Source organism: Xenopus laevis, chromosome 4S (assembly GCF_017654675.1).
Source record: "Xenopus laevis strain J_2021 chromosome 4S, Xenopus_laevis_v10.1, whole genome shotgun sequence".
Taxonomy (NCBI): domain Eukaryota; kingdom Metazoa; phylum Chordata; class Amphibia; order Anura; family Pipidae; genus Xenopus; species Xenopus laevis.
This window is the reverse complement of record NC_054378.1, coordinates 104,819,796-104,831,124: the sequence shown is the minus strand read 5'-3', so window position 1 is coordinate 104,831,124 and position 11,329 is coordinate 104,819,796.

The window sequence follows — 11,329 nt, the reverse complement described above, 5'->3', positions numbered from 1 at the left end:
TCTGTTATTCAAAAAGCTCCACATTATGGAAAGACCATCTCCCATAGACTCCATTATATAAAATAATCTGGAACAATCTAATAGCGTAAACAAGGAAAAACCTGGGAGGCAGAAGGTATCTGCTCAAGTGATTTTATTGGTATTTAACACTACATGTTTCGAGCCTCCTGACTCTTTGTCAAGTGCCAGGAGGCTCGAAACATGTAGTGTTAAATACCAATAAAATCACTTGAGCAGATACCTTCTGCCTCCCAGGTTTTTCCTTGTTTACGCTATTAGATTGTTCCAGATTGAACTGTACCTTGGTGGAGGTACACAACAAGGAAGAAACCGACTACTGCACGCACCAGGGTCAAGGTCAACAGTCACCTGTGTTTATAGTATATAAAATAATCCACATTTTTAAAAATAATTTCCTTTTTCTCTGTAATAATAAAACAGTAGTTTGTACTTTATCCAGACAAAGATATAATTGATCATTATTGGAAGCAAAACCAGCCTACTGGGTTCATTTAATGTTTACATGATTTTCTAGTAGACTTCAGATATGAAAATCCAAATTATGGAAAGATCCATTATCCGGAAAACCCCAGGTCCCAAGCATTCTGGATAACAGGTCCCATACCTGTATATACATATTGGTTTGTGCACATTTTCTCTCTGCTCCTCAATTTGTTGCCTGAGAACATGTGCACAAGCTCATAACCTAAAATACAGCTTGTTAAAAAAATAACAACCTGGCACATTAACTCAGAAAAAGACTTAAAAGTTTAGCTAATTAATACATAGCTGGGAGAATGGGGATTTTGTGGCGAGGAGCAACATTATGGTACACAACAGAGGACTTTCTTAATCCCTGCAAGATTTTATTGTAAATAATTTCACTGTGACTTTACTGAATTCTTAAATGAAGATGCACAATTTTTAGAATGAGTCTGGTCTCTCTAACATATCGGATGTCTTTATAAAGAGAGCAGAAAATGTATTTTCTTTTATATTTTTGTATGTTCCTCCTTATTTTGTATGCTCATAATGAAAGTGATTAAAGAACATATTCCAGCCTGGGCTGCTTGGTTTATTTGGCATAGCATCATCTCATCTTGGAGTAGACCGAGAAATGCAATGGCCAACTGATGTAACAATATGCAGTTAAAGCAGAATGAAAGATCCAATTACTGGGGGTTCCAAATGTGAGGTTACCCCCATCCCTTGTTCTTGATCCCAACTAAGATATAATTACAAGGCAACCCTGTTAAAGATGTCATGAGATTAGCATATACAGTTAAGCCCATAAATCTTTGGACAGAGACTTTTTTCTAATTTTGGTTCCGTACATTACCACAATGAATTTTAAATGAAACAACTCAGATGCAGTTGAACTGCAGACTTTCAGCTTTAATTCAGTGGGTTGAACAAAAAGATTGCATAAAAATGTGAGGAACAAAAGCATTTTTTTTTAACACAATCACTTCATGTCAGGGGCTCAAAAGTAAATGGACCATTGACTCAAAGGCTATTTCATGGGCAGGGGTGGGCAATTCCTTCAATATGTCATTATCAATTAAGCAGATAATTGCTCTGGAGTTGATTTGAGGGGGGGTGCTTGTATGTGGAAGATTTTCTGTGAATAGACAACATGCAGTCAAAGGAGCTCTCCGTGCAGGTGAAACAAGCCATCCTTAAGCTGCAAAAACTAAAAAAAAAATCAGAGAAATTGCTACAATATTAGGAGTGGCAAAATCTACAGTTTGGTAAATTCCGAGAAAGAAAGAAAGCACTGGTGAACTCGGCAACGCAAAAAGACCTGGATGTTCACGGAAGACAACAGTGGTGGATGATCACAGAATCATTTCCATGGTGAAGACAGAGAAACCCCTTAACAACAGCCAAACAAGTGAACAACACTCTCCAGGAGGTAAGTGTATCACTATCCAAGTCTACCATAAAGAGAAGGCTGCATGAAAGTAAATACAGAGGGTGCATTGCAAGGTGCAACATCAAAAATACAAAGGCTAGATTGGACTTTGCAAAAAAAAACATCTAAAAAAGCCAATACAGTTCTGGAAAAACATTCTTTGGACAGATGAAACCAAGATCCACCTCTACCAGAATGATGGCAAGAAAAAAAGTATGGAGAAGGCGTGGAACAGCTCATGATCCAAAGCATACCACATCATCTATAAAACATGGTGGAGGCAGTGTGATGGCTTGGGTGTGCATGGCTGTCAGTGGCACTGGGACACTAGTGTTTATCCATGATGTGACACAGGACAGAAGCAGCCTAATGAATTCTGAGGTGTTCAGAGACACTGTCTGCTTAAATCCAGCTAAATGCAGTCACATTGATTGGGAGGCGTTTCATAATGACACAAATCATACAGCCAAAGCAACCAAGGAGTTTATTAAAGCAAAGAAGTGAAATATTCTTAAATGGCCAAGTCAGTCACCTGATCTGAACCCAATTGAGCTGCATTTCACTTATTGAAGACTAAACTTCGAACAGAAAGGCCCACAAACAAACAGCATCTGAAAGCCGCTGCAGTAAAGGCCTGGCAGATCATTAAAAAGGAGGAAACCCAGAATCTGGTGATGTCCATGAGTTCAAGACTTCAGGCTGTCATTGCCAGCAAAGGGTTTTCAAGTATTAGAAATGAACATTTTATTTTCAGTTTTTTAATTTGTCTAATTACTTGCCCCTGAAATGAAGTGCTTGTGTTAAAAAAGGCTTTAGTTCCTCACATTTTAATGCAATCTTTTTGTTCAACCCACTGAATTAAAGCTGAAAGTCTGCAGTTCAGCTGCATCTGAGTTGTTTCATTTAAAATTCATTGTGGTAATAATGTACAGAACCAAAATTAGAAAAAAGTGGTCTATGTCCAAATATTTATGGGCCTAACTGTATCTCTATTGTCAAGTGCAGCATGTCTTCTTCCTTTTTAATGCCAATTGATTTGTTTCCTTCCTTGCAGTAGGGTTAAAAATAATCCTACAAATTGTACAGCACGTTGCTTCACTTCTCCCTACATGATCGCAGGTCTGAATCCATTTATGAATGACATTGCCAGCTCAGTGGGTAGGGTATTTTTTGCACATGCACTGAAACAACTTAGCTGCAATCTTTTATGATGTAGGTGAAGGCAATAGGGCTGCCATGATTGTGCACCAGGAGAAATATTGAGGTGTGAGTAAAGGACATAAAGTAAGCAATGTATTGGGGGGAAAAAGTTAGAGACTAGAGTGAGGAAAAGTAGAACTAACAGATGGTGAATGGGTGCAAAAGAGTCCCTTAATCCTACTGGGTTTATTCAAAGGAACAGTTCAGCGTAAAAATAAAAACTGGGTATATAAGCTGTGCAATATAAAAAATATTTCTAATAAAGTTAGTTAGCAAAAAATGTAATCTATAAAGGCTGGAGTGACTGGATGTCTAACATAATAGCCAGAACACTACTTTCTGCTTTTCAGCTCGCTAACTCTGAGCAAGTCAGCGACTTTAAGGGGGGCCACATGGGACATAAATGTTTAGTGAGTTTGCAATTGATCCTCAGCATTCAGCTCAGATTCAAAAGCAAGTTATGACCCATGTGGCCCTCCTCAAGTCACTGATTGGTTACAGTCTGAAACCCACCCATGTGACCCCCCTCAAGTCACTAATTCATTACTGCCTGGTAACCAATCAGTGGAAACCAAGAGAGCTGAAAAGTATTGTTCTGGCTAGTATGTTAGACATCCAGTCAATCCAGCCTTTATACATTACATTTTTGGCTAACTAACTATATTAGAAACCTTTTGTTTTGCATATCTATTTACCTAGTTTTTTATTTTTACACTGAACAATTCATTTAAAGCAGAGTAGGGGTTCTTCACAGTGAAGTTGGGGAATGCACTGCCAGATGATGTAACAAAATAACCCCTGTTTTGGGTACATATGCAATAGCATTTATTATACTTATATATATACTTTAAAGCCTTTAGAGTGCTCCCACAACCCCCCTGTTTTGATATTGTATATTTAGCCAGGAGCTGTGGCATAGCTTCAGTGGTTGTAGCACCCCATACCCCCCCTTTAAACTAGTGGTGATCCTATGCTTTTAAAATTGGGCGTTTGTTTTGGGAATATCTCTCCTTTAAAAGCCTGATTGCTGGCTGGGGAGGATTTAGCCCTCAGTGAAAAAACAGCGTTCAATGGACATTGATTACCGGTAATGCTAAAATGCACATAAAATATAAAACAAATTAGGGACCGCCATTCGGGGTTTACCTTGACATGGTATGGTGGCTTATCAATTTTATGATCATAACTTTGTAACAAAATAACCCCTGTTTTGGGTACATATGCAATTGCATTTATTATACTTATATATATACTTTAAAGCCTTTAGAGTACTCCCACAACCCCCCTGTTTTGATACTGCCAGATGATGTTGTGATGGCTGATTCTGTTAATGCCTTTAAGGACTGAACTCCACAGAACGATTTGGAATGATTTGACTAAACGCAGGCACCTAATATAATGGGAGTGATAGAAACATCGCAGGTACAAACTAAACATGACTGTCGGATAAGACGCATTGTGCAACGTTCACATCCGACAGTTGTGTCGGATACATGTAGTTTGTACCTACGATGTTTCTATCACTCCCATTATATTTCGGCGCCTGCGTTTCGTCGCCATGCGACACATCGTTCTGATTTGTTCTGTGGAGTTCAGCCCTTAGGGTGGCTTGGATGATTTCTTGGACAAACATAATATACAATTGTGATCTTAATATCCACAGGTTAGTATAGGTATTGGTATATATAGTGCAAGTATATAGATAGATCTGCCTAGTTACTGTATGTGTATATACAGAGATTGTATTACCTGTGGAGTAAACACAGTGGGGCGGGTGGGATACACTCTTCAATAACGAAGAGCAACCCATATAAATGTGTGAGGTTTTAATATGACAGATCGTTTCATGATCTTTTCTAATGATGTTCTAATCCAGTGCTGTCCAACTCCTGTAGTACCGGGGGCCGGAATTTTCCTGGCCTATGTGGTGGAGGGCGGATAATGGAAGCCACTGTACACCCATGTTATCACAAGAAATGTTAAAACAATATCAACATTAATTGTGGTAGAGCAACAAAAAAAAACCCCAAAAGGCTGGTGATATCACTCACGCAGACATAAGAAATACCTTTAAATCAATATACCCGATAATCAAATATCTGTATGCTGAACAAGTACTTGTACTCACATACCTGTGTCTTCTTGCATTGTTTGTCCTTTGTACAAGGCAAGTTGTACACAGCTTACTAGTGGTTATGGAGCCTCTTGTTTGTGTTGTCCATAATATGCCTAGAGCAGGGATGCCCAACCTTTGGAACCCATGAACAACATTCAGAAGTAAAAGGAGTTGGGGAGCAACACATACATGAGAAATGTTCCCAAGGTGCCAAATAAGTGCTGTGATTGGCCATTTAGTAGCCCCTATGTGTATTGTCAACCTACATTGAGGCTCTGTTTAGGAGTGCACCTGGTTTTTATACAACCAAAACTTGTCTCCAAGCCTGGAATTCAAAAATAAGCAGCTGCTTTGAGGCCACTGGGAGCAACATGTTGCTCACGAGCTACTGGTTGGGGATCACTGGCCTAGAGGGTACAGGGACCTGGGGCTTTCTGAAAATGGGATCTTTCTCTAATTAGGATCATAATGCCTTAAAGCTTTCTAAAAATCTTTGAAACATTAAGGGGCAAATTTATCAAGGGTAGAAGTGAAATCGAGGGAATTTTCGAAGTAAAAAAATTCAAAATTCAAAGTAATTTTTTGGATACTTCGACCATCGAATAGGATACTACTACTTCAAATTCAATTAGAAGTAAAATCGTTTGAATATTTGACCATTCGATAATCGAAGTACTGTCTCTTTAAAAAAAACTTTGACTTCAATACTTCGCCAAATTAAACCTGCCGAAGTGCTATGTTAGCCTATGGGGACCTTCTACCGCATTTTTCTAAGTTTTTTGAAGTAAAATCGTTCGATCGTATGATAAAATTGTTAGTTTCGAAGGATTTAACCGTTCGATCAAAAGATGTTACTTCGACCGCAGGATACCCAAATTCGATACCCGGTCGGGTGCGGGTTTTACCCGATCATTAGACCCAGAAGTAGTCCATGGGTGGTAGAAGAAGATGGAAAAACAAGTAAAAGAAGCTTGTGACCTACTAACTAGCCCGTAAATACCCACATTTTTTGCATCTACCTGACCCATAAGCAATTGAGAATTAAAGGGACGAGAGGAGACTCTTCATCGTTTGCAGAGCAGGATGACCAGTTGCCATCAGGCATGTAAAAAATGTGATGCTGGCATGTAAATATAAATTGTAAAAATGATTCAATGTCTACTTCGATTGAAATCCTGAGATCACCAATCAGCCTTCTGCTTATATTTAATAATATAAAGTAATGCAAATCTATTTCGGGCAGTATGATAACTAACTAGAATTTCAAATCATTTTTAATGATTCAAAAATAAGCAGCTGCTTTGAGGCCACTGGGAGCAACATGTTGCTCACGAGCTACTGGTTGGGGATCACTGGCCTAGAGGGTACAGGGACCTGGGGCTTTCTGAAAATGGGATCTTTCTCTAATTAGGATCATAATGCCTTAAAGCTTTCTAAAAATCTTTGAAACATTAAGGGGCAAATTTATCAAGGGTAGAAGTGAAATCGAGGGAATTTTCGAAGTAAAAAAATTCAAAATTCAAAGTAATTTTTTGGATACTTCGACCATCGAATAGGATACTACTACTTCAAATTCAATTAGAAGTAAAATCGTTTGAATATTCGACCATTCGATAATCGAAGTACTGTCTCTTTAAAAAAAACTTTGACTTCAATACTTCGCCAAATTAAACCTGCCGAAGTGCTATGTTAGCCTATGGGGACCTTCTACCGCATTTTTCTAAGTTTTTTGAAGTAAAATCGTTCGATCGTATGATAAAATTGTTAGTTTCGAAGGATTTAACCGTTCGATCAAAAGATGTTACTTCGACCGCAGGATACCCAAATTCGATACCCGGTCGGGTGCGGGTTTTACCCGATCATTAGACCCAGAAGTAGTCCATGGGTGGTAGAAGAAGATGGAAAAACAAGTAAAAGAAGCTTGTGACCTACTAACTAGCCCGTAAATACCCACATTTTTTGCATCTACCTGACCCATAAGCAATTGAGAATTAAAGGGACGAGAGGAGACTCTTCATCGTTTGCAGAGCAGGATGACCAGTTGCCATCAGGCATGTAAAAAATGTGATGCTGGCATGTAAATATAAATTGTAAAAATGATTCAATGTCTACTTCGATTGAAATCCTGAGATCACCAATCAGCCTTCTGCTTATATTTAATAATATAAAGTAATGCAAATCTATTTCGGGCAGTATGATAACTAACTAGAATTTCAAATCATTTTTAACCCTTGATTATTCCTTCTGGGAACTGATGTGATCCTTCTTGCTCAGGCAGTAGCCGGCTATTTACGGATATATTAGAGGCTTTGTTGTGTCACCTGCTAATTTTAGAGGGACCACTGCATGACTATAATTAGGCTATCGCTTTATGTTGAAGTAGGTTCAAATAAATAAAACTCAGCCTTTCTATTATTAATAGGCCCACCTTTTCCTTTATTATGTTCAACGACCACTATACCAGTTTTTCCACTGTATATGAACTTTTCCAGATTTTTCAAACAAGTTTCAGTCACATAACAGATTTCAAACAAATAATCATAAAAGCAGGGCCGTGCTCCAATTGCCGTTAAAACAAATCCAAATTCTGTGGATATACTTTAGTGGTGCTCTATCTGGGAACTATGCTGCTCCTCAATTCCTTATACGTCTCAATAATAACAAGGCAATCAGATGGCACTCACTCCGCAAACTGTGCTTACAATTTGTGCTTTATTCAGATCTCTCCACAACGTTTCGGAGGCTCTACCCCCTTTCTTTCGTAAGAACACTTGAGAAAGGGGGTAGAGCCTCTGAAACGTTGTGTGGAGATCTAAATAAAGCGCAAAACGTACTCACAGTTTGCGGAGTGAGTGCCATCAATTAACTATTCTGCATTGTTTCAAGTTTATGTTCACTATCCCTCTCTCAGCATCTGTTTCTCTTCATTCTCTCTTCATGCAGGAGTTGGGTGTCAGACAGTTAGATCCAATATATCTTATGGGGGGGCTTCCTTTCCTAGCAGATGAATTCGAGCTTGCTGGGTTACTATGTGGCTAGTAACTTTAAATTGCTGGAAGAGGAAAAAGCTGTAAGTAGTTGGCATCTGATCCTAAGGCTTCATGGATAGAATATTAAGTTGGCACTTGTCAAGGTCAGCGGAAATTTCTGAAGTTACAGCGTAACCAGCAAGATGATGAATCCTTATTGGAAGCAAAACCAGCCTATTGGGTTCATTTAATGTTAATCTGCTCTATGTACAAGTAATATTCTCACAGCGGGGATCTTGCACTGTAAGTTCTTTAACCGGACTGTTTTGCCAACCTCACTGTCCCTTCTCAAACTGTCAGTTTCTAAAGGAAAATGATACCCCTGAACAATGTCAAATATATTGCATAGAAAAGCTCTTATGTAAAATATGTAAATAAACAATTTTCATAATAATATACTGTATTAGGAGTATGTGCCATTGGGTAATCTTAAATAGAAAATTGGCATTTTAATAAATAAGGGCCGCCCCCTGGGATCCTATGATTCACGGTGCACACAAACAAACCATACATGTTAGGTCACATGAGCCAATTAACAGACAGAGTTCTGTCTTTTGCTTCAACACTTCCCCCTGTTACAGTTAGAGTTGTAGTATTTCTGGTCAGGTGATCTCTGAGGCAGCACACAGACCATCATGAAATGGTGGCTCAAGGCAAGAGATACAAAAGGACAATATTTACTTAAATATATATTCCAGTTTGGTAAAATTCTTTAATGAGCCACTTTATATGATATAAACTATCTATTGCTTAAGTATTCCTTTTAAGGGTTTAGTTTTCCTTTAAGTGCAGTTGTGGATAATAAACTGTAGCAGCTCCTTAGAAGATCTTTCTGATGCTGTTATCCCCCCCAATAAATAAATAAAAAACTGTTGCGTAATTATTTATTTTGGTGGTATAGTTTTCCTTTAAAGCACTATTGCTCTCTTGCTGGTTATACTGTAACTATAGAAATGTTTGCTGACCTTGACAAGTGCTAACTTAATATTCTATCCATAAAGTTGTAGGATAAGATGCCAACTACTTGCAGCTTTTTCCTCTTCCAGCAATTCAATCGCAGCACTTTAAGTAACTAACCACCTAGTAATACAGCATAATCCCTCCTCCTCCTCGTCATCATCATAATGTTTTAGCACATCAACACCATTAGACTAAATCAATTTCAAATAGTTGAAATTAAAGTTGCATAAATGGGGTAAAGCAGCAAGAGAATAGTTTTGTGTATTGATGTAATGTGATGTTTCTTGTCATCTCTGGGAGCTCAGTCTTCTAACACCTGAGAAATTAACTCTCAGGGACCATTTTGCTGGTATGAGGATAATAATAGAGAATGTAGCTTGAGAGAGAATGCTGAGGCCCAGTAAGGGGTTAACCTACAGTCACCAACCATGAATAGGCAGTGTGCTTGTTAACCTTAAAGGAGACCTCACCTCCCCCCACCCAGTACCCTACATCAGGGGACCCCAACCTTTTTTGGAACGGGGACCAGTGCCAAAATGTACTTATTTATTTTTTGCGAGGACCGGGGGGATGGGTCGTCGGGGCAGGGTCAGCAGCAAATTTGGACGCGCCCAGCCATTCGGGCCGGCATCCAATTCGGCGCAGCTCGTTTTTGCGCACTGGGCTTGGCTTCCCAGTGCGGGAATGTCCGCGGCCCTGCAGTTGGGGACCCCTGCCTTACATAGTCCACCCTCTCCGCATGGGTGATAGGATCTATAAGTGCCCCTAATCCTTTACTCTCCTAAAAGTGCAAAGTCAGCGCAGCAGATCTAACGGGCGCTTCTTACCTTCAGCAATTCGCATCACTTTTGGCGCATGTGCGGTTGCTACTAATATGAAGACTGCTTCAACTGCGCATGTCCCAATACGGCGCTCACTTCCCGGAGAAAAGGTTTAGGGGCACTTATAGATGTTATCACCTATCCGGGAGGACTATGTAGGGTACTGGGTAGGGTTTTTTTATTAGTTGGGGGGGCGAAGTTCTCCTTTAAAGTGATACTAACACTAGAGAAACTACGTTTTAAAATGTGAATGTACATGAAAAGTGACTTATAGGCCATGTTGATCATTTTTCACTGAAGAGGCTGTTTTAGTAAGTAATTGATAAAACAGACTTATCAGAAACGAATATGGTGTAGTGTGTTCAATAATATGGGCGCCACCCAGTGTTCAGATTATTACAGGATTATTTACTTTATCACACCTTTAGGGATCACAATATAAAACAAGATGAGATTCTCAAGTTCGTGTTCTAAGTTAAATGTTTCAGTGTTCAGTCCAAACCACCTCCACCAATTGGCCAAACTGCATACTTACAAAGCACTGGTAGCGTGTATAATAGATCCTCACACGGATCCCCCTTCAAATACGCTCATATCTTCCGACTCCTAAACTGAAACAGAGATCCAATATAGTGAAATAGTTTTATTTAAAAAAAAAATGTTGTCTCTTTAGTGTTCCAGAAGGTGGTTCTGCCGGCTCCTTTGAATCCACTGCGTGGTATTTCCTGTGACCTTATGCGACCATTTCACTGGTTGTATCCGCTTGTTCAGAGGCAAGCTGATCCAACCAGCTAAATGCATCAGGCAAAAGGGAGTTGTTTCTAATAGTAACGCACTACTGCTGCACAAATATGGCAGCCCCCTCGTAGAGGAACATGTGGAATCAGATAATGTAAAAGCATCAGGCAAAATTATAAATAGGATGCAGAGACAGTGTTAAGATAGATGTAAAAAACAAAAAAAAGTAGTTTCTGGTTTCCGTATCAAGAAATGGGCTTATATTTCTTTTTTCTTATTTACAGTAACCGTAACTCTGGATAACAATCACCAGCACCCAAACTTTGCATCTCAGGTGATTTGTTTTGCCATGGGCTAGAGTCCTGCAGCGGGTCGGGTAACCTGTGGTACCCTGCGGGTTGCAGGTAGAAGTTTCGGGAGCAGGTATAGATGTGGACCGCCGGTTGTCCGGGTTTGCAGGTTGCGGTTTAGGTTGCGGGTCTTCTCAATAGCAAGTTTTACTCCTTTTTTTCTGATCACACGAACTTCCAATGATGTCACTTCCGGTTTA